This window comes from Neoarius graeffei, chromosome 19 (genome assembly GCF_027579695.1).
Source record: "Neoarius graeffei isolate fNeoGra1 chromosome 19, fNeoGra1.pri, whole genome shotgun sequence".
Classification (NCBI taxonomy): Eukaryota; Metazoa; Chordata; class Actinopteri; order Siluriformes; family Ariidae; genus Neoarius; species Neoarius graeffei.
The window spans coordinates 771,277-795,500 of record NC_083587.1 but is presented as its reverse complement, the minus strand read 5'-3'; the positions used below and the strand labels follow the sequence as shown (position 1 = coordinate 795,500).

At 41.6% G+C, this 24,224-nt stretch overlaps 1 protein-coding gene and 1 pseudogene across 1 annotated transcript in view; one reads left to right on the top strand and one right to left on the bottom strand.

Annotated features, from left to right (window-relative positions):
• The window catches only part of LOC132867784 (histone H3-like), a 1,068,851-nt gene that overhangs the window by 942,632 nt on the left and 101,995 nt on the right, over nt 1-24,224 (bottom strand). The window lies entirely within an intron of this gene.
• LOC132867699 (zinc finger protein 883-like) overlaps nt 1-24,224 on the top strand; it is a 90,996-nt pseudogene that overhangs the window by 15,191 nt on the left and 51,581 nt on the right.

Genomic DNA, 24,224 nt, shown 5'->3' with positions numbered 1-24,224 from the left:
CACCTTCAGGTGCACGAGCCAAGACGCGCAGGACTGAAACAGTTCTGCGCAAGCGCAACATGATTGCACTAGAAAGCATGGTCAAGCTGCCAGTGTAGCTGCAGTCTTTTTAGTTGCAAATTATGAGTATTTCTTCTTGTGTTAATAATTCACCATGTCAAAACAAGCGAAACTTTCCTCCTTCTTTCGATGTGAAAAGAGGTAAGCAATTTATTATATATTTTTTTCCATCAAAGTTGCATTTTGTGGCTTCGAAGCTAAGTTTTAATGTGCCGTTTCTAGAACACATCAAGAAAACTTGGAAGAAACAACAATAATGGAAGAGCCAGTTTCTAAGATACCTAAAACTAGTAATGTTAATTATTTTTTGTTACATAATGCACTCAGGCTGCCAGTCAGTGTGTGCCCCCCCCCCCCCCCCCCCCCAAAAAAAAAAACCACACACCTTTGAAAAATCCTAGCTACGCCCCTGAGCATAACTGTATAAATGTGCAAATAGCTGTGTACCTAGATGTCTTTGGGATTGCTGAGACATGCAGGGATGGGAACACAGTCTAGCCCACAGTTCAGGTAGTAGTTCTTTCAGAGTAAATGCTTTGGCTTTCACAACATTCTGTTCCCAAAAGCAGATGTCAGGGAAAAAGTCTTTTACACAAAGATGATAATCTTGCTTTTGTAGTGGTTTTTTTTTTTTTAAACTGTTGTTCTATGTCAGGACTCTTCAGGAAAAAGAAGGTATATTCCAACATGTAGCTAACGCTAGGCCACAAATCTGCACCGTCACTCCGGTCGTTTTGAGGAATTTTTTACGATCACAGGGGAGGTGAGGATGCTGGTTAATATGTCTTGTTTTTTTGGTAACGTAGTCACTCGAAAATCATTTTTTGTGCTTAAAGAAGCTGACCGTAGATGTGCCCAAACGGGCCTAACTCACTAAAAAATTTCTGCCCAAACGTCTTGGTTGGGCAAATCGGGCATTCTGGCAATGCCTGGCGTTGAGGCTTGCTTATGGTATGCTCACTTCGTTTCCACGAAGGTAAGAATAAAAAAAAATAATAATAATTTCAGAGCTGGAGCAAGGTGCTCATTCTTATTCAGTGAAATGAACATGAGTAACACCACAGCTCTGCACAGCCTTACCTTCACCAAGACTTAAAAAGTGCATTTACATTCAGGAATCCTTCAGTGCACGTTGTGCATGTACTTGGGACCTGGTCATTATGGGAAACACCTGATACTGATTTTAGCACAATCGGCGCACGCATATAGACCTCTTGCAGTGATGTCACATTTACATTAGCAACCTTCGCTACCCTATACCTGGGGGACAAGCAAACTTTGTTCACATGCTGAAGCCAAGTGAAGGTGTCCAGTGTCTGTTGCTGTTGTCTGAAGAAAACTACAGCTAAAAAAGCTTTACTACCGGATTACTTGAGCAATCTTGGTCAGAAAGAAGTGAAGGATAGATATACATGGAAATTAGAGCTTGTTAGAGGTTATGATCTGTACAAAATTCCTCGAAATGACCTGGAGTGATCATGTAGATTTGAGGCAGTGTGTTTAGTGTTAGCTACATGTTGGAATAGACCCCCCCGAAGAGTCCTGACACAGAATAACAGTTTAAAATGCTACAAAAGCAAGAAAACTTTCTTTGTGGAAAGAATTTTTCCTGACATCAGCTTTCGGGAATCGAATGCTGCGAAAGCTAAAGCATTTACTCTCAAAGGACTCCGACCTGAACTGTGGGTTAAGTGGTATTCCGGCTCTCCATGTCTCAGCAACCCCAAGGACATCTAGTTCCAGAGCCATTTGCACTCTGTAATTTATACAGTGATTACTTATTGTTAAAACAATATCTGAAGTGTTTATTTGTAAAATAACAGAAATCTTGCTCTCGACTTTTAAACAATGTTGTAATATTTTATTTTAATTTTATCTAATAGTGGATGGTACAATAATTACAAACGCTAACAGACTCTGCACATTCCAATTGTAGCTATAGTCATAGTAACTATAATCACCCTTTCAGTAATAATTTCAATGAACGGTTAAAGTTCCGTTCCCTCTTCATTTATTCTCTATTCAAAAGGCACAACTGAGTCACACAGGTTGATCAGTGTGTAACGGACAGTAACAATTTTATCCAAAATAGTTTTGTCCTGCCTTAGTCGATTTATTTCCATTTCACATGCCTGCAGCTTGTGTGTGTAAAATACTCGAACTGTAAGTTCATTACTACACTCTGATTCCATGGTGACATTTTGCACAGCACTGGGTTCCTCTGATAACAGAGACAAAGTTTCAGCGCTCTCTGCTCTTAATCTTTTCTGTTCTTTCAGGATATATTGCACGTGTCGCTCCTTGTTTTGTGGGATTTTTATATTTTATTTTCATTCATTCATTCATTCATTCATTCATACCGAGTTGTATCAGAGTTGTTTGAAACCAATCTGGGTTTTCTGTGTTGAATAAAGTATCTGCTTCACCTATAAGAAAATCAAATACTTTCATGAAGAAGCTAACTCGAATGTGAGCAGAAAAAATAAACCAAGATTCTTAAGCAAACTATTCCATACTCGCTTCCAACTTTCTCATCTCATTATCTCTAGCCGCTTTATCCTGTTCTACAGGGTCGCAGGCAAGCTGGAGCCTATCCCAGCTGACTACGGGCGAAAGGCGGGGTACAACCTGGACAAGTCGCCAGGTCATCACAGGGCTGACACATAGACACAGACAACCATTCACACTCACATTCACACCTACGGTCAATTTAGAGTCATCAGTTAACCTAACCTGCATGTCTTTGGACTGTGGGAGAAACCGGAGCACCCGGAGGAAACCCACACGGACATGGGGAGAACATGCAAATTCCACACAGAAAGGCCCTCGTTGGCCATGGGGCTCGAACCTGGACCTTCTTGCTGTGAGGCGACCGCGCTAACCACTACGCTACCGTGCCGCCTGCTTCCAACTTTTTTTTATTTTTTTAAATACATTTTAAATACAATCGTGAATTTCTCTGGAGATTTCAGGCTTAGCTCCTCTTGTTGTTTTCTCTTTAACCACTCATTTCTTCATTGTTCTTGAAGCATTTGCTTCTCTTTGTTAACATTTATCTTGATGGCAGGGAGACGGTAATATCCTTTATCTATTTCTCTACTTGAACAACCAAAAACGGTGCAAAAATGAACCATATTGAAGACAGATTAAGCTTTGCTTCCATGAAAAATGATGTCTGTCTGATCCCCAGGTGAAATTATCATGTAATGCATGACGTCATACACAAGGGGTCAATAAAGATACAAAGGCTTTGTGAAGTACTCTCATCATGGTCATGTTTGTTTGTAGCCATGTTTATGACTCCGTTTTTAGTTTCATTTTTGTGAATATCACACCTGCTAATAAACAGTTCCTGCACTTAGGTCCGTCTACTACCGCATACCTGACAGAATACTTCACAAAATCTCTGTGAAAATTGAAATGGTTTGTGCTCAAATCAGCATCAGGTGGTTTCCCATAATGACTGTTTTCAGCCTTGTCTCTTGCATACAGAGATTTCTCCAGATTCTCTGAATCTTTTAATGATAACCCCTAATCTATGGTACATCTCAATCTTTTCTGCTTTGAGGTCCACCTGTTTATACTTGTAACGAGTCTGAGCCCATTAAAAAAAATTCCCAATTATTTTGGCTCATCTATTAGAATCTGATTATGTCTTGTAGTGTATTAAAGGGATGCAACATCACTCCCTTCTACAGATGGGAGCCCAGGACTTCAATAAAAACAAACTGTTTTTTAATTGTAGGTATTGTATTTGATGTGTCAGAAGCCAACACAAAACCATGCATGCAGGTCATTCTCAGCCAAAAGGGATTAATGATCCAAAAGTTGAGTCTGTTTGATTTAACACAAGAACTTATTGCCATGTTTGTGTACAGCAGACAAGCAAGTTATTAAAACCAAGTACACTCAAGTGGCTATAGGACCCACGCAGTGGGATAGATCCTGACATGCAACAAAGAAGGATTTTTCCTATTATTTGGAAAATTATCCATTTGTTGAGTTCCCCGACATCTCAAACTACCTGGTGCTGCAGACATCATTCTACATGGACACACAGATGAAAACCTGGAAGAACATGGAGGCATACAACTTTTTAATATGTGGCTGGGTTAAAAATCTGGGGATCAGGACACAAGATAGATGGTGGTCGATGGATCTAAGTGCAGGAAGAGAGTTTATTAGCAGGCGTGATATTTATAAAAATGAAAGCAAAGCAGAGTATTTAAACAGCATTATAAACATGGCTAGAAACAAACATGACCGTGACAATGCACAATCCTTTGCAAAGCCTCTGTGAAAACAGCATCCCTATTTGCACGTGTTGAATGCACTTAAATCAGTATTGGGTGTTTCCCATAGCGACTGGGTCCCAAGAGCGTGCAAAGTGCTCTGTGAGTGAGCACAGCTCAAGTGCGTGAAGGCGTGACGATCAAGCGTTCACCTGCTCTACCCCAACTTTTAGTGCATGTGTGTATCACCATATATGGCCACCAAAATGTTCATTTTCATCGACAACCCGTCACAAAACATCGCGAGCTGTAGTGTGACCGTAGCTTAATGAGGCGGATGTGACGGATGCAACTCAGCAGTTGTACCCTACTACAAGTAAAAATTGACTTCAATTTGGGAGGGAATTTGCAGCCCACTAGATGGCGCTTTGCGGCTCACTAATGGGCCACGGCCCAGTGGTTGAGAAACACTACTATAGGTGATGTGATCCCCAGACTCTTGGCAATTTACATTGAGGAACGCTATTCTTAAATTGTGGCATTGTTACCCACACAGTCTTTCACAGAACAGTGAACCCCTCCCCATCTTTACTTCTAAGAGACTCTGCCTCTCTGGGATGCTCTTTTTATACTCCATCATCTCATTGACCTGTTGCCAGTTAACCAGATAATCTCATTCATCTCATCTCATTATCTCTAGCCGCTTTATCCTTCTACAGGGTCGCAGGCAAGCTGGAGCCTATCCCAGCTAACTACGGGCGAAAGGCGGGGTACACCCTGGACAAGTCGCCAGGTCATCACAGGGCTGACACATAGACACAGACAACCATTCACACTCACACCTACGGTCAATTTAGAGTCACCAGTTAACCTAACCTGCATGTCTTTGGACTGTGGGGGAAACCGGAGCACCCGGAGGAAACCCACGCGGACACGGGGAGAACATGCAAACTCCACACAGAAAGGCCCTTGCCAGCCCCGGGGCTCGAACCCAGGACCTTCTTGCTGTGAGGCGACAGCGCTAACCACTACACCACCGTGCTGCCCCTAACCAGATAATATATATTTTTTTTTTTTAGCATTACACAACTTTTTCAGTCTTTTGTTGCCCCGTCCCAACTTTTTTGAAATGTGTTGCTGACATCAAATTCAAAATCAAAGTATATTTTTCAAAAAACAATACAATTTCTCAGTTTCACCAATTTTTTAAAATGTTGTCTTTGTACTATTTTAAATAAAATGTAGGCTTTCCATGATTTACAAATCTTCACATTCTCTTTTTGTTTTACACAGCGTCGCAACTTTTTAAAATTTATTTTTATTTATTTTTTGCAATTGGGGTTGTAATTAGCTGAATTGACTGACAGGGTAGGCTTATTTTTTTTGGCTACATATGTTCATATAAAGAACTTCAAACGCTTGGAATTTTTGTTCAGGTTTTTGTATGATGCCTAGATTATCACTATAAATAACTGTGACGCCTTCTCAACCGGTTAGATGAGGCTAATGCATATAGCTGAGGATGATATAGCTTCATTTAAAGGTCCCATGGCATGAAATTTTCACTTTCTGAGGTTTTTTAACGTTAAAATGAGTTCCTCTGACCTTCTTAAGTCACCCCAGTGGCTAGAAATTTCATAATGTGTAAACCAAACTATGCCCAATATTTGATAATGGCGCGTCAAAACGGCGCGTTGAGAAGCTCTTCCCTTGCCGACGTCAGCAAGGGAGATGATCCCCACGCCCCCCCCTCTGGATTCCCACCCACTGTATGGATTGCCCGCCCAGTTGTAGTGAGTAGACCATAGAGGACACAACAACATGGCACCACCTAAGCGAGCGAAACATGGAAGTTGTGCTGTACATGGATGTGACAACACAGAAAAGAGTCTGTTTTTACTGCCGACGGGAGAGCCCCTGAAGACGCAGTGGCTTAATTTTATTTACTTCAATAATACGCCGTCGAGTCTACCTAAGACGGTGTATGTTTGTCGGAAGCATTTTACTGATGAATGTTTCCACAACTTGGGACAGTACAGGGCAGGTTTTGCACATCAACTGTCACTGAAGCCTGGGTCCGTACCAAGCATCCCTGCCGCATCAGCCACAAACGGCGAACAAGTAAGTGTATAACTGGTCGTTTTGCCGTGTTTTAAAATCGGTGCCATGTTAGCCTTGCAATGGCTACATTAGCTGTGCAGCTAACCGCTTCCTGCAGTTAGCCAGGTACTCTGCGCTACAAAACCAAAAAGCATGCAGCATGCTCTGTTATAATAGCCAATCAAAACAGTTTTTACAAAGATACCCACATTCTTTTTTTTAAGTCACTCGTTCATTTTATTTGTTTGTTTGTTCAGTAAAAACCCAAACATATTTGTTGAATTTATTTTATTTCCTCGCGTCGCACCTTAATGACGTCAGCGCACGGTATTTTTCCCTTCGCAGTTTGTTCCTTCTCTCTCGCCATAGTAAGACACCCACAGCCGCTTGTTCTGACCCACTGGAGGTAGCGTCACAGTGCTGTTAGCCAATCAGAGGTAGCACGTTTACATGTCATGAATATTAATGATAAGACCCGCCCCCACCCTCTACCCTTCCCCGCCTCCTGCTTCTCATTAGCAAAACGACGCACTGGGAAAAGCGCTGAAATGGGGCTTTCTCCCAGGAGGCTATATCTACGTGCCGAGGGTTCATTTCAAGAAAGGCTGTGGATATAACATCCGGAAACCTCCACAAGCCCGTTTAAAGCATCAACAAACCACCATGCCATGGGACCTTTAAATAAATTTCTGAGTGGATAGTATCTCCATCCTTGACTCTTGTATGCTGCATAAATGGGAATTAAAAATATATATTTTTGCGAATTAAAATCGACTGCAAGGTTGGCATTTGAGCTGTCCTGCTGAGCCAGCCAGCCCTGAGTGCGTGACATCACTGCAGGAACCAGTGAAGACTGATTTGATTTCATTGATTGTGGGTTGACTCTCATTAAAACAGGATGGGTATTATAACTTATGCAACATACATGTACGCATTTTCACTGATAAAACGTAAAACGCTAATTAGCCTTTGAACTGAGACAATCACATTCTGAAACAAATTAAATAATCTTATACCGGTAACTTAAACACACAATACAAGTTACACGTATTAATCTAAATGCAGGCAAACAAGTTGTTGTTGTTTTTTTTTTTTTAATCCAAATGAGAGACGGAGCTTACCCGTCTGTGTTCTCGCTTCTTGAAGGTCGATCGCTTTGAAACAATCTGACTTTCAGTTGTTCGTTCAGTTCTCCGTTCATTCACTTCTTCCATGTAAGGGCGAGATGGCAGCAATATCCAGTTTAGAAATAAGACGGCTGCTCCACTCATTGACTTTTCATACTGTGTAGTCCGCCATTACTGCTGGGCTCAGGCAATTACTAAAACCCGGGACGGAACGGGACATCACCGGTTTTAGCAACAACTGCGGGGAGGTCATTGCCCGAGCGATATGTCGCGTCCTGTTCCATCCCGGGTTTTAGCAACAACCCTCAGCTCACTCCGGGAGGACTGGTGCAACTGAACTTTGCTTTTTAAAATAAATAAAATAAATACTTTCCTTTTCTTGTAGTTTTCTTTTTCTTTAATTGTTGATACTGCACCCTCTTTCAATACGGGCTTATAGCCAGCGCTCCTCAACAGATCAGAGGTTTCGTATGAGTCCTCAGTAAAATGTGCAGAGGAGAGAATTAGAGGCATAGGCGCCCAATGTGCCCGTGAACAACTCCATAAAACGCGTCCAAATCTTTGCAGTTTGAACATTCTTGGGCCATGAATGTAACGTAAATCCACCTTCTGTTGTGTTGCTGGTGGGTGCACCAACACATCTATGTGGCATGGCGATAAATTAGCTCAAAATGGAGGATCGGAATTGCAGTCAACTCCTGCGTTTTAGTCTAGTGGAAATGGTGATGAGACCGATAGACTTCCTGCTGTGACGTTATGGACGTCAAGGTCATTCACTCAGACCGCTACCTTTTGAGATCTTGCAGTCATGTGACCGGAAAGTACACAGCCGCCATCTTGTCGGTAAAAAACACTGCTGAGTACTGCTGCACTGGTGTACAGAATGGATCAATTTCAACCGACGGACTACACGGCTCATTTTTCTAATGAACAGATAACTAGATACATATATGTCTAAAATAAACGACCTACAGATTAGTGACCCTTATGGCTTACCGGACGTAGTTTTCACGACCGTGTCAGTGGATGTTGAACTGCCAGCGGAATACCCAGACGTGTATAATTACCTCATTAACTTTCCCTCGCTGTTCAGTGGTGAAGCACTGCGTGCTTATAAATCTCTGGACAGTTATCTTTACAGAAATTCAGGATTTGTCAGCGACTCAGATGTGGCATCTTGTAAACAAGAAAATAACAATCCTCATTGGATGGGTAAGTCACTTAAGTATTGAGTATAGCACTGACCAGCCGATTATAGAATAAGGTAATTCCAGCTGTAATTCCAAATCGTCCGTCTTGTTTACCATGGATCTGGCGTTGGAGAGATAGAGGCTTGGCAGTGGAGATTTGAGTGGCTGTTTTCTGAGCTTAGTCAACAGGCCGGCTCTGCAGCCTCGCTTTTGCTTCCGCTCCCGGCGCCGCCTCCTTCGCTTTGCTTCTGATGACAATCCACGGAGACCCCGCTGGTCTCGCTATCTCGTCCGGAATGTTGTGCATGCGATGGAAATCGCTACAAACCGTCATTTTCTGCTGGAAACCAATGTCCAGTAAGTCCATACGGTTGTAGTGGATATTGAAGTCCGGTACAGACGAACAACACGCAAAAATACACACAAAAAACATAAAAAACGTGCACAGGTAGCGAGAGCTTGTAGCCGCAGCCGTTGTAGTAGAATGGTATACAGTAGGGTTTTCCAGAAAAAAAGGCAGAAGTAGAAGTAGAAGGCGGAAATATGGCGTTTGACCAAGATGGCGTCTGTCACAATCTGGATCGGCTGTGACGTCACATGCAAGTGCTCCATATAATTCACTTTAATCGTAAAAATTACGATAATAGATTTATTGTTAACACTTAAAACTATTCTCAAGGCATTTATAAATGAAAGTGAGGCCATGGCTCTGCGTATATGCTTTAATAATGACATAAGATCAAAAGAAAATATTAACAGTCTTGTTTTAAACATCACTATAAGATTGTTTTAAAATATGTAGTAATATATAATATGAGCAATAACGTTTAAAGTGCAGGTCATTTTCAGCAAAAACATGAAGAATGATTATATTTAATATCTCATCTCATTATCTGTAGCCGCTTTATCCTGTTCTACAGGGTCGCAGGCGAGCTGGAGCCTATCCCAGCTGACTACGGGCGAAAGGCGGGGTACACCCTGGACAAGTCGCCAGGTCATCACAGGGCTGACACATAGATACAGACAACCATTCACACTCACATTCACACCTACGGTCAATTTAGAGTCACCAGTTAACCTGCAAAAAGAAAAATATATTATACAGACAATTCTTAAAGCATCGAACTATAGAGGCAGAGGAAAAATATATAAAAATTATAAAAATAAATTAACTAATATTATGAGGATATGTAAGAAAGACTATTATAATAAATTAGTGGAGAAAAATAAAAACAATATTAAAGGTATATGGACTGTACTAAATGGTATTGTGAGAAATGGATCCAAAACTACAAATTACCTGGAGTACTACACTGAAAATGATAAGACCATAAATAATATGGAGGATGTGGTGAATGGTTTTAACCAATTCTTTGTAAATGTGGGACCAGATTTAGTGGCAAAAATAAAGGAACCCGAGACAACACAATGTGGGGACCAGGGTTAGCTCTTAAGGTTTTTCTGCACTAGCCAGCCGGGCTAGTGGCTTGCAAATTGCACTAGCCCGCAGAGTGTTGCACTAGCCCGCTATTTTAAGCCCAATTCCTGTGACAATTGAAAGAATTTTAAATACTAAATAATGAACAAGTTGAAACAACAGAAGCTCCCAATTCAGTGTAACAAAACCAGTACTTTATTCAATCCATTATGGTTCTCATATGTGACTTTGTGTTTCAAACCATAATTGTCACTTTGAAGTATAAAAGAGGTAGTCATTGCTTACAGTTAAGTAGACTAGTACATGTAGTAATCTCGCAAAATGGACTAGAACTGAAATCATTCAGTTGCCTTAGACTGGAAAAAAACATAGCAAATTCTTATAGAAATGGACTAGAACTGAAATCATAAACCTATCTTGGACTAGAAAAGAACATGACTAATTCTTGTACAAGTAAACATTCCATACAAAAAATATTCATTAATTGTGCACATACATGTAGCAATACTGTCAGGGTAACAAACATAAATGAGATCTAATGGCAACATAGGAAGATACAAGTACATGATGGCAGTCAACTGAGAGTTACAAGTAAAATTAATTTCTGTTTGTTAAGTACAAACCACAACACTTGAAGAAATATCACAATTATTTTCCCTTTAAGGGTGGGATTATTCACTAAGTGAAAGTAAGTCACCAGTTCATTCCCTGGTTGTTTCAGTCACACTAACAGAGTCTATGCCACCTTGTGGTAGGTCTGGCAAATTAGGCACTCATCATGGTACACAGTTACAACCTGTGTCAATGAACTGTGACAGTAATGTTCAGCAACAATGCATTACACCATGTACAATAAATAGAATGAGCTAAAAGATTTTGTATCAGATTTTGCGTGATTCAAGATGGCCACACCCATGTCAAGTTATTGCACTAGCCAACACGGGCTAGTAGCAGAGATTTTGCACTAGCCCGTGGCTATCTGCACTAGCCACGGGCTAGCGGGCTAGTGTTAAGATCTAACCCTGGGGGACATAGAAGATATGGGGACAGAAATCCAAGTACAATTTTTCTAACTGCAACTGATGATGAAGAAATTATGCAAATTGTAAGAAAATGTAAAAACAAAACCTCTGCAGACTGGAATGATATAGACATGTTAACAGTAAAGACACTTATTGAGGGAATTGTGAAACCACTCACCCACATCTGCAATTTATCTTTTCAATCAGGTACATTTCCAGACAAAATGAAAATTGCAAAAGTGATACCATTGTTTAAAACTGGAGATAGACACCATTTCACAAACTACAGGCCTGTTTCTTTACTCCCCCAATTCTCCAAAATACTCGAAAAACTTTTTTCAGATAGACTGGACAAATTCATTGAAAAACACAACCTCCTTACGGACAGTCAATATGGATTCAGAACGGACAGATCAACATCGATGGAACTAATAGAGGAAATCACAAACTGTATAGACAATTAAAAAAAGCAATTGGAGTATTTGTGGACCTAAAAAAAGCATTCGATACCATTGATCACAGTATATTATTAAGTAAACTAGAAAAGTGTGGTGTTAGGGGAGTTGGGTGGAGCTGGCTGTCGAGCTATCTAAGAAACAGGCAACAGTTTGTGCAGATAGGTGACCATAAATCTGATTTCATGAACATTACATGCGGGGTACCACAGGGGTCAATATAAGGTCCGAAATTATTCATATTATATATCAATGACATGACATATGTAGAGTTTCGCAAGTACTGAAATTTTTGTTAGCAGTCAACACCAATATTTTTTTTATTCCGGTGAGAATTTGCAGCAGGCTTTGGAGACAATCACAACTGAAATAAATAAACTAAAACTATGGTTTGACAAAAATAAATTATTATTAAATCTAAGCAAAACAAAGATCATGTTGTTTGGGAGACACAAAATACACTGTAATGTAGAATTGATAATAGACAATACTAAGATAGAAATGGTATAGGAAGTTAAATTTCTTGGTGTGATTTTGGATCATAAAGTCTGCTGGAAACCTCATGTAAGATACACATGAGCAAAACTGGCAAAGTGCTCGGCAATTCTGTGGAAAACAACAGAGACTCAGATTGTTTTGCAGGTCAAGGGGCCCACAGGGCCCCTCCTGGGGAAAAAACAGGGGCCCATTTCTACAATGGGGGGCCCAGTGATTTATCCTTCAGTTGAAGTGAACCTAGTGAGCGAAGCGAGCCCAATGAACAGCTGGGGCAGCCCAGGGGCTGTTTTTTCTTCTTCTCAATTCTGTTTTTTTTTTTTTTGGTATTAGAAGCCATATGAAGCAACATAGATGACAAAAATCAATGCTTCAACCAAATATATTGAGATTGTTTAATCAGTGGCAATATTTTGGAATTCAACCACAGGCCACTATATATCACATCTATATTATCTCCTCCTTGTAAATTATAATTTATTTTATTAACTTGTTTTCAGTTTGGTGTAGGTCTATAGTAGTAGTAGTAGTCACCAGTGGCAGTGGTAGTAGTAATAATAAGTTAAATTTATATAGTGCCTTTCAAAAAACCCAAGGACGCTTTACAATTATAGACAAGGAAAGAAAAAATAAATAAATAAAAAATATAATAAAAAAATAAAAAGTGAAAAGTCCACCAAGTAGGGGTCAGGATGTAATTCCCGTGGTGTAGAAGCCACAGTCCCACCAAAAGGCGCACAAAAACAAGTCCCACATCTCCAGCCGTGACGCCGTCAGCAACATCGCTCGAACACCATGCCGTGGATCCACACAGCGAGCAGAGAAGCTCCGCCACGCAGAGCGCTGGTGTGTCCCAAACCGCCTGCACAGCCACCGCGACGCCACCGAGCAACATCGCTCGGAACATCACGCCAAGCGTTAAAGCACAGAGCGCTGGACAACCACGATGTAAAATGAGCAACAGGCTCACTGCAGTCCACAGCTGGGAGTGCAGGCATCACCCACAGCGAACCAAGGCCTGGAAGGAACCGACGCCCCAAACTGGGTCCGGAGCTACACCACAACCGGCGGACAAAACACTCAAACAAACACCAAACTACACAAACACACAGGAAAGAAAAAAAAATAGAAAAAGAAATAAAATAAGTGCTCCGGTGAGAAGCGGCAGCCAGAACGCGCACGACGTACTCTCAACCGGAAACGGAAATGAAAAAAAAAAAAGTAGTAGTAGTCACCAGTGGTAGTAGTCACCAGTGGCAGTGGCAGGAGTCGGCAGTGGCGGCAGTAGTCACCAGTGGCAGTAGTAGTCACCAGTGGCAGTAGTACAGTAGGAGCCTTCTACTTTTTTCCTCTCCGTGCGGATACCGTGTGGATTCCTGCCTTCTCCCATGCGGTTTCCATGAACCCCCCCTTGTTCTATGCAAAGTCTAAACACGCCCAAACACGCTCATTCATTGCATTACATAGTGTCGCCATTAGAGGGCGCTCCTCTCGCACGAAAACCAGAGCCGTGTATACACCCATTCAGGACGGGAACAATAACAAAGCCCCTAAGGTTGATTGATCCCAGGCATACTTCCAGTGAAACTTAAACAACAGTCAGCTGTACCCTACATGAGCATTTTTTTTCCTGCTGCATGGTCTACATTTCCTTGTTGTTGGTCATGTAGTCATTTACCAATTCTGGCAACATGTGGTTGAAGTAAAATTTACAAAGATGCTGAATTTGTTGGTTTGTGTTATTTGGGTGAAATGGTATGTCCAATTCCAAGTAGGGGCCTGGATGAATGAAACACTTTTTACTTAATGGTTATTTTCAAAGATAATGAAGCAGATGAAAATTACTTTGTCATAGATCATACAACCCACGTGTATTCTATTAGTTGCAGATGTAATTTCACACAGCCGTTAAGGTATCACGCTGATTTTAACTTTGAACGCAACATGTTGTTCGTTTCAACCGTCCCGTACTGTAGGGACAATTGAAACAGGTATGCGGGATGAATGAAACATCGTGTTGTAAACAGAAACCATTCACTGTACTCAGAGCCGGCCCGTGGCATAGGCAATATAGGCAAATGCTAAGGGCGCTGCGTCCATCCAGGGGCGCAGAAACGGGGGGAGAAAAATTATGACTTCCACTATTCTGAAAACGAGTCAGCATTATAATGTCTTAGCCTAATTTAATTGTACAGCAAAGCATGTAGTCAGGGTGCGATTTGTCAAAAAAAAGCGGGGTGGGGTGTGGTGGTGGTTGTTAATCATGAAACAATAAGCGCTCAAGTGCGCATCTGCGGCTATTCTCTGTTTTGGCCATGTAATAGCCTAAGTGTTGTTGGCTAAAGAGTGTTTTTGCATAACGTAGATAACTGACATAGATCTGTTGCTTGTTTTGAATATGGCTGCACTTGGAGCAGTCTGTCGGTGTCGTTGAGCAGTCTGGGCTGAAGTAAAGGTCTTTTATGCACCGAACACGTTTCGCAGCGAGATATTCCAATGGTGCCTGGCACGTTTTTTTTTTAATAAAACAAAGTTGCTTTGTTGATCTGTGTTCTCATTAAAATGACAGTTTAGCAGCTCATTCAAGCAACCATGTTGCGAAGAGCTTCCTGGAGGAAAATATAATAAACGCGTTGAAAACAAGAAACAATCTCAGTGCGTCAAGACTGCAGGGAAACGAAACAAGCACTCAGATGTGTTCTCTTTACCAGCGCTGGCGACTGCCTAGAGCGCAGTGTGCCCAGGGGCACCAAGGGCGACCAAAACCCCACCAAAAAGGAGGGATGGAGTTATTGAATGGAGATGTTACCAAGTGCATCAGTGGTGTACAGTGTTTTCAACCACTGTGCTGCCGAACTCTAGTACCGTGGAACACTAGTGTGCCGTGAGAGATCACCAAGTGTACCGTGGAAAATTATGGAATGACTGTATATTGTAAATATTGGCAACAACGTTTTAGTTTCAGTCAACATTTTCTATTGGTGATGTGCCTTGAGATTTTTTCATTGAAAAAAGTGCGCCCTGGCGCATGAAAGGTTGAAAACCTTTTTTGCAACACCTCTGATGCGGCTGGGGATGTAGAAATACGCGCTCCTTACCTCTGCTGTTACACTACTTGTGACAGTAGCTTCTGCTGAAAGAAGCTTTTCAAAATTAAAACTGCTGAAGACATACTTAAGGTCAACAATGAGTCAAGAACGTCTGAATGGGCTTGCTCTAATGAGCATCAACCAAGAGATCTCAAGAGAAATATCATTTGATGATATTATCAAGGAATTTGCCATTAGGAAGACCAGACGAGTCCCATTGTAATGTTACTTCAATAACAAAGTACCCATAATAGCACTTTTGTTTGAAAATACAGCCCATTGATGTCCTAACAGGGTGCTTAAGTTTGCACAATTTAGAATTGTAGAATTTTTTATTCATTTAATTTGTTAATTCTTCAGAGATGACTTTACTTTAAATAGCAAAAAAGAAACTAAAAATAATTTCTTGTTTATTGTCCATGCACTACACTTTGAACAGGGTGCGGAAGAGTTTTTGCCCATTATATGGAGATATGTATTGAATTTGTGAGGTCATTTTACTTTGTGACACTTTATGTGAATAATGATTAACAATAATAACAATAATGAAAAAGATAAAAATGACTTCTTGTTTATTATCCATGCACTGTACATTGTTTAAAAGTAATAGAATAGAGTGATTAGATTAAAGTGTTATTTAGATGTTATTAGAGGGTTTTTTTTCTGGGGGGGGGGCACTAAAACTCAATCTCGCCTAGGGCAGCCAAAGACCTAGAGCCGGCCCTGTCCAGAAGTACACGTCTTTGATATGAGCGTGTAATGTTTCACTCATTCCAGGTTAGTGAAAAGCAGTCGCGTTGCGGACTTTAGTGGTCTTGCTGCTGTCTCGTCAGCCAGCTACAATACACACTTCACTTTCCCAGGTCACCCTGCTGCACCCTGTGCTAAGAAACAGACCAATTGTGCTGTAGATTATTATGAGGTTACCAGTAGCAAGCTATGATTGTTGAGATTGTTTGAGATAAAGATTTTTTAAAGATGAAAACAGAAACATAGCCAGTGCAAGCGCTGAGCCCCAGCAGGAGCCAGCTGGAGCTATTTACTGTTACTTATCTTGTTCTTGCATTAATCAGAATACGCACAGCTGCATCTGTGCAGCGCCCCTCCCCTCTCTCCGTTTGCTTATGGAGAAGTGCTTCTAAATTGCCAGCTTAGCTCGGAGCAAACTTCGTGTGACATAATGACAAAATCAATCCCCGTTTAATAAAATGAAATAACTGGTGAATATAATGGGAATGCGCAAACAGAAAAGGGAAGTAAGAACACATTATTTTACCGTTGTACTCCACATATGCGCAGCGCCAGATGTAGGCAAACAGTCGCCAATAAAATGAGCAACAGCTCAAATAACCCGATGTTGATACATTGCCCAACACAAAGGGAAAGTCATGCCAGTTTTGTAGGAAACCTGGAACATGCTGAAGTGGATGTTTTGAGAAGTGTTTATGTTCGTATTGTTTTCCCCACGCGATGCCTGAATAATCCACGTCAACTGTCTGTCTGTTATAACAAATGAATGACAGACATTACAAGGCCGTACAGCTAACTAATATTGCATAGTTAATCATTGGGACTCACTGTAAACAAATCAGCATTATTGAACAAACGAATAACAACCCAGATATACCACCAACGTTTAGAGCAATGCGCCGTATTGGCGTAATATCGCCTCAGCTCAAGTCAGGTTTTGGACATGGTAAGCGAGAAAACTGCACTTCTTTCAACGGGACTTAAACTCTGGTTTATTGCCATCCTCTTCAGAAACGTTGATCTGGCTTGTCAATGCAACTTCACAAATCACTGCTCCTCCCTGTGGAAAAAAATGGTATTGCAGCTGTGTTTTTTAAGGGGCGTTGCCAGTCCAGGCTTCATCAACACGTCATGTGTGGGGGATTACGATACGGGCACGGCCCTCGCACGGACCCCGCACGGACCAAGCATGGTGAGGGCATGGAAACAGGCAAACAAATGAATGGCTTCTACTGTAGTCACCAGTGGCAGTAGTAGTCACCAGTGGTAGTGGCAGTGGTAGCAGTCACCATAAATGCTAAATAAACGTGTCTTAAAGTCTTCACCACATTAGAAGACTATAGGTTTTTTTTTTCCACCCATTTTCTCCCCATTGTGGTCACCTGCTAGTATCCATCCACCAGCCAGGTCTCCTCTAACCATGTGAGCGAAGGCTAACACATGCTTCCTCCAAGACATGTAAAGCCATCAACCTCCTCTTTTCCAAATGCAGCTCATGCTGCGTCACAGGATAGCAAAATGCACCCGGAGGACAGTGCCATGTGCTCTCTTTCCCACATGCATGAGCTCACAGAAGACCCCAGTCGGCTGTAATTAATAGGGGACAGAGAGTATGCCCCTGGAATGGGATGCTCAATCAGCACAGATGGGTGTGATGGACAGGAGTCCAAAAATCTGTATACAGGTTTAGGGGCATCGCAGTGGCGCACCTCCAGGGTCCTGGATTTGATTCTAAGCTTGGGTTGCTGTCTGTATGAAGTTTTGCAAGTTCTCCTCCGTCAGTGTAGAAACCCTACACTTCCTTCCTCTGGGTCCACTGGTTTCTCATCTCATTATCTCTAGCCGCTTTATCCTGTTCTACAGGGTCGCAAGCAAGCTGGAGCCTATCCCAGCTGACTACGGGCGAAAGGCGGGGTACACCCTGGACAAGTCGCCAGGTCATCACAGGGCTGACACACAGACACAGACAACCATTCACACTCAAACCTACGGTCAATTTAGAGTCACCAGTTAACCTAACCTGCATGTCTTTGGACTGTGGGGGAAACCGGAGCACCCGGAGGAAACCCACACGGACACGGGGAGAACATGCAAACTCCACACAGAAAGACCCTCGCCGGCCATGGGGCTCGAACCTGGACCTTCTTGCTGTGAGGCGACAGCGCTAACCACTACACCACCGTGCCGCCCTATATTTAATATGACAACTTTAAATCATGCAATCTCTCGGAGTTAGTGCACTTGTGGGTCTGAAATGTTACTGAATAAGTAAATGTCTTTCCACACTGTGAGCAGTGAATCGGCTTCTCTCCTGTGAGAATGTGCTGGTGTTTTTGGAGATTACTGTGAGAGGAACTCTGTCCACACTGTGGGTAGTGATGCGTGTTGGAGCCAGTATTAACCGTTTGTGTGTGTGTGTGTGTGTGTGTGTGTGTGTGTGTGTGTGCACTCTACAGGCCTGGAGGGTATTGTGTTCAGGGGGATGATAAATACCTGGCCAGGAAAGGACCAGGTGTGGCTGATTGGAGGCAACAGTTCCTTATGCAGGGTTCTCCACGAGGGGTTTTAGAGGGGTGGGCCGCCCCCCCTTTCTGTGATTCCCGCCCCTGTTTAATTTCTGCCGCCCCTTTACAAAAGGAAGAGACGTTCCTTTGTTTTCTTTGTGACGGATAGTCTTGGAGTATCGACAAAGTAAACTACAGACAAAAAAATTACATCACTGTGTTCAGGAGAGCCTTGTGGCGCTCAGTGTGAAGGAATTTTGTGAATATCTCCTTCCGTTTTCGTGTAAATCCCCGTTGTTTGGAGGGAGCACTCTGAGGAAAAAGTGCGCTTTCTGTGTGATACTCTGTCTCTAAGCGTGCGGGTGGGGGAGGGGATGCTCGCTCTCTCGCTCTCTCTCTCTCTCACACTCACACACACACACACACACACACAGGAGGGAGGGGCTGCTCGCTTACACACAGGAGGGAGGGGCTGTTCGCTGTCTCACACACACACACAGGAGGGAGGGGCTGCTCGCTCTCTCACACACAGGAGGGAGGGGCTGCTCGCTCTCTCACACACAGGAGGGAGGGGCTGCTCTCACACACACACACACACAGGAGGGAGGGGCTGCTCGCTCTCACACACACAGGAGTTAGGGGCTGCTCCCTCTCTCACACACACAGGAGGGAGGGGATGCTCCCTCTCTCTCACACACAGGAGGGAGGGGATGCTCCCTCTCTCTCTCACTCACACACTCTCTCTCACACACACACACACACACACACACACACACACACACACACACAGGAGGGAGGGGCTGCTCCCTCTTAGAGAGACACAGGCTTGTAGCATCAGGGCAAGTCACACAGTACAGCTCAGCTCCTGCAATAGCGACTGCTGCACGCACTGCATCACTCTCACAATTTCCCACAGGGAAATTATGTACATTATTTTATGTACTTATGTAATTATGTACATTGTTGGCTCTAGTTATAATTTATAATGCTTATGTACATTATTTTACAAAAGTGCAATATTTTGATGCTGCTCAGCCATTGATCAACCTTTTTTTTTATGTCTGATATGTTGTAGATGGGAAAAGTAAAAGAAGCAAAAGTTTACTTAAGAAAGATGGCTCTCTATTTTTATTTTAAGTTATTATAACTTGTTCCTCAGGCACTCAATGTTAATAAACAGGCCTACATTTGAAATCTGTTGACCTCAGTTTTCATTGTTGCATTAGCTTTATGGAATTCATTGTATTAATTAATTTGCACTGAAGTGTGCAAATTAATTAATACAGTGAATTCAAGTGTAAGTGTGTAATGTTTGATGTGTGATGTGTTTTGTACCAGTCCAATTGATTCCTCTATTCTAAATGATTACTATTTGAGAGTATTATTTTATGCAAATTTTATGCAAATGACACACGTAAATCTATGCAAATTTATTTCAAGGTCATCCGATTGACCCCCACCCCCCTATATTTTCAATCCGTGGAGAACCCTGTTATGTCTGTCTCCTGCTGTTTACCCTCTTGTAGGGGTGTAATGATGCATGTATTCGTACCGGCCTGTTTTGGTTCAGGACTTTCAGGATGGTGCAGATGTGTACCAAATGCAATCTTTAACGTAATTTAACTGTAATGCATAACATGAATTCAATAAGTTTGAAGTTCTTCATATTAATTGTCCAGCTTTTTGTGTTATGCCTTGATAATCATTATAAATAACGCTGCTGCCTCCTCTGCCAGTTAGGTGAGGCTGGTGTATATAACTGTTTCTAGGAGGACTAGGTTCCTTTAATGCTACAGACTCATTTTGTTTAATCCATGTTTCTGTTAAACACAGTACATTAAACTTCTGTTCTGTAATAAGTTCATTAACAGTTAGTGCTTCAGACATGAGAGCTAATATTTAATAATTCTAATAGTTCTTTAAATCAAAGGTGCTGGCAGCGGCTGTACAGTCAGTATGATTTAATTTTATATTGATTAGATTACTAGAACAAACTCTGAGTATTTCTCCTTTTTTTGTATAGCTTGGGGAACAGATACAGTCTTGATGTAGTGGACCCTGAGTGACGACTCTGTGCAGGTAGCAGACAGTCAGTTTAGCCTGTTCGTCTGCTCCCTGGCCTTGGCTCTTGATTGTCACAGATTAACTAGGCCTTTTCTATGAGCGATGCTGCGAGAAATGAGAGCAGCACCTTCCCGAGTGGGATGGATACCGTCCCGCCCTAACAGGTTTGTTGTTTGATCTTTAGCTGTGTGAGGACATGAAAACCAAGACATCCATGGCTGGAGGGATGTCAGAGGTCTGTGTGAAGAAAGAGGAGACACTGGAGCTGAAAATCTACAACCATAGAGATGACCTCGACAACCCACCTGAAGGTCTCTCTGTTAAAGTGGAAGATCCTGACAGTAAACACTACCTCTGTAAGACATCAGGCCACTCTGGTGCTCAGTAACACTCACTGTTTATTCTTTACCCTACATGCTATCTGGTGCACTAAAAGTGCAATACAGTACATTTGGGATGTAGCCTCAGTCTCGGATTATTTAGTCAACACATTGTGACAAATTGATATTTTTATTGATACACTATAAACAATTCACATTTTAATATGGTAGCAAGGATTTTATTTATTTACTTATTTAAAATACATTAGTCATTTACAAATTGATGTTAACCTGAATAAAAAAGTGTGGAGTAACACATGATGGGTCATGCTGTTAGATAAAAATCTGTGCCGGGGGATATAGAAACGGGTTCCGTCCGTCCAGTCACGTTTTCGTTTCCAGGCTATATCTTTTTAAAACTACTGAAAATCTTCATGAAACTTTGTATACATATCAAGCCACATGTGAGGTGGTCCCTTTTGCTATTTTGGATTTTTGAAAAAAAGTATTTTTCAGATTTTTAAAAAATAGATTTTGACTTAGTTTCGAAGAACAATGTTTGTTTCTGGAGCATGTATCCAAAACTATTCATGATGCAGATTTGAAACTTGGTATACATGTTAACAAGATGATGTAGATGTGCCTTTTCAGCTTAAGAAATTTTAATTTTTCATGTTACCATGGAAAAAATTTTTAGACTTAGTCTCTCAAGTTAGTCTGAGGAGTAGGTTTTGTTTCCGGAGCAGAACTTGAAAACTGAGTGGTATGATCTTAAAAGTTGGTATGTGTTGATTTAAGTAATGCTTTATTAAGTATTAGGTAGTGCCTTTTGATACTAAGAAAATGTGAGAAATTTTAATTTTTAGCTCACCTGGATCAAAAGTCCGGTAGGCTTATGCCATGGGCTGCTGAGATCAGTGTAAAGAGGCAGGGTTTGTTTCCTGCAGCAGAACTTGAAAAATGTGACGCATAATATCTTGAAACTTGGTATGTAGTTGGTATATACAGTGGTGCTTGAAAGTTTGTGAACCCTTCAGAATTTTCTCTATTTCTGCATAAATATGACCTAAAACAACATCAGATTTTTACACAAGTCCAAAAAATAGATAAAGAGAACCCAGTTAAACAAATGAGACAAAAATATTATACTTGGCCATTTATTTATTGAGGAAAATGATCCAATATTACATATCTGTGAGTGGCAAAAGTATGTGAATCTCTAGGATTAGCAGTTAATTTGAAGGTGAAATTAGTCAGGTGTTTTCAATCAATAGGATGACAATCAGGTGTGATTGGGCACCCTGTTTTATTTAAAGAACAAGGATCTATCAAAGTCTGATTTTCACAACACATGAAAGTGTATCATGGCACGAACAAAGGAGATTTCTGAGGTCCTCAGAAAAAGCATTGTTGATGCTCATTAGGCTGGAAAAAGTTACAAAACCATCTCTAAAGAGTTTGGACTCCACCAATCCACAGTCAGACAGATTGTGTACAAATGGAGGAAATTCAAGACCATTGTTACCCTCCTCAGGAGTGGTCGACCAACAAAGATCACTCCAAGAGCAAGGCATGTAATAGTTGGGGAGGTCACAAAGGACCCCAGGGTAACTTCTAAGCAACTGAAGGCCATTGGCTAATGTTAATGTTCATGAATCCACCATCAGGAGAACACTGAACAACAATGGTGTGCATGGCAGGGTTGCAAGGAGAAAGCCACTGCTCTCCAAAAAGAACATTGCTGCTCATCTGCAGTTTGCTAAAGATCACATGGACAAGCCAGAAGGCTATTGGAAAAATGTTTCGTGGAAAGATAAGACTAAAATAGAACTTTTTGGTTTAAATGAGAAGCGTTATGTTTGGAGAACGGAAAACACTGCATTCCAGCAGAAGAACCTTATCCCATCTGTGAAACATGGTGGTGGTAGTATCATGGTTTGGGCCTGTTTTGCTGCATCTGGGCCAAGATGGCTTGCCATCATTTGATGGAACAATGAATTCTGAATTATACCAGCGAATTCTAAAGGAAAATGTCAGGACATCTGTCCATGAATTGAATCTCAAGAGAAGGTGGGGCATGCAGCAAGACAACGACCCTAAGCACACAAGTCTTTCTACCAAAGAATGGTTAAAGAAGAATAAAGTTAATGTTTTGGAATGGCCAAATCAACGTCCTGACCTTAATCCAACCAAAATGTTGTGGAAGAACCTGAAGCGAGCAGTTTGTGAGGAAACCCACCAACATCCCAGAGTTGAAGCTGTTCTGTACGGAGGAATGGGCTAAAATTCCTCTAAGCCGGTGTGCAAGACTGATCAACGGTTACCGGAAACGTTTAGTTGCAGTTATTGCTGCACAAGGGGGTCACACCAGATACTGAAAGCAAAGATTCACATACTTTTGCTACTCACAGATATGTAATATTGGTTCATTTTTCTCAATAAATAAATGACCAAGTATAATATTTTTGTTTCATTTGTTTAACTGGGTTTTCTTTATCTACTTTTTGGACTTGTGTGAAAATCTGATGATGTTTTAGGCCATATTTATGCAGAAATAGAGAAAATTTTAAAGGGTTCACAAACTTTTTCAAGCACCACTGTAGGGTGGGGGATATAGATGACACTCATCTTGTTTATTTTCATATGACAGCAAGGCCCAAAGTGTATTATTCCCCTCATACCACAGTGATTTGCTTACAATTACAATTTTTAATTTATGAATGATACATTGCATGTTTTATTTGTTTCTGTTTACATAGAATGTCATTCTCTCCAGCTGAGAATATTCTGAGACAAAAAAAAATGTGGGATGTTGTGTGACTGATAAACCAGAAAGCACAAACTCCTCTGTCCTGAAGACGCCTCCATCTTGGGAAACTTACTGACTGTTACCTGGGTCCCCTTCCATAAATGCTAAATAAACGTGTCTTAACGTCTTCACCACATTAGAAGACTATAGGTTTTTTTTCCACCCATTTTCTCCCCATTGTGGTCACCTGCTAGTATCCATCCACCATCCAGGTCTCCTCTAACCATGTGAGCGAAGGCTAACACGTGCTTCCTCCAAGACATGTAAAGCCATCAACCTCCTCTTTTCCAAATGCAGCTCATGCTGTGTCACAGGATAGCAAAACGCACCCGGAGGACAGTGCCATGTGCTCTCTTTCCCACATGCATGAGCTCACAGAAGACCCCAGTCGGCTGTGATTAATAGGGGACAGAGAGTATGCCCCTGGAATGGGATGCTCAATCAGCACAGATGGGTGTGATGGACAGGAGTCCAAATATCTGTATACAGGTTTAGGGGCATCACAGTGGCGCACCTCCAGGGTCCTGGATTTGATTCTAAGCTTGGGTTGCTGTCTGTATGAAGTTTTG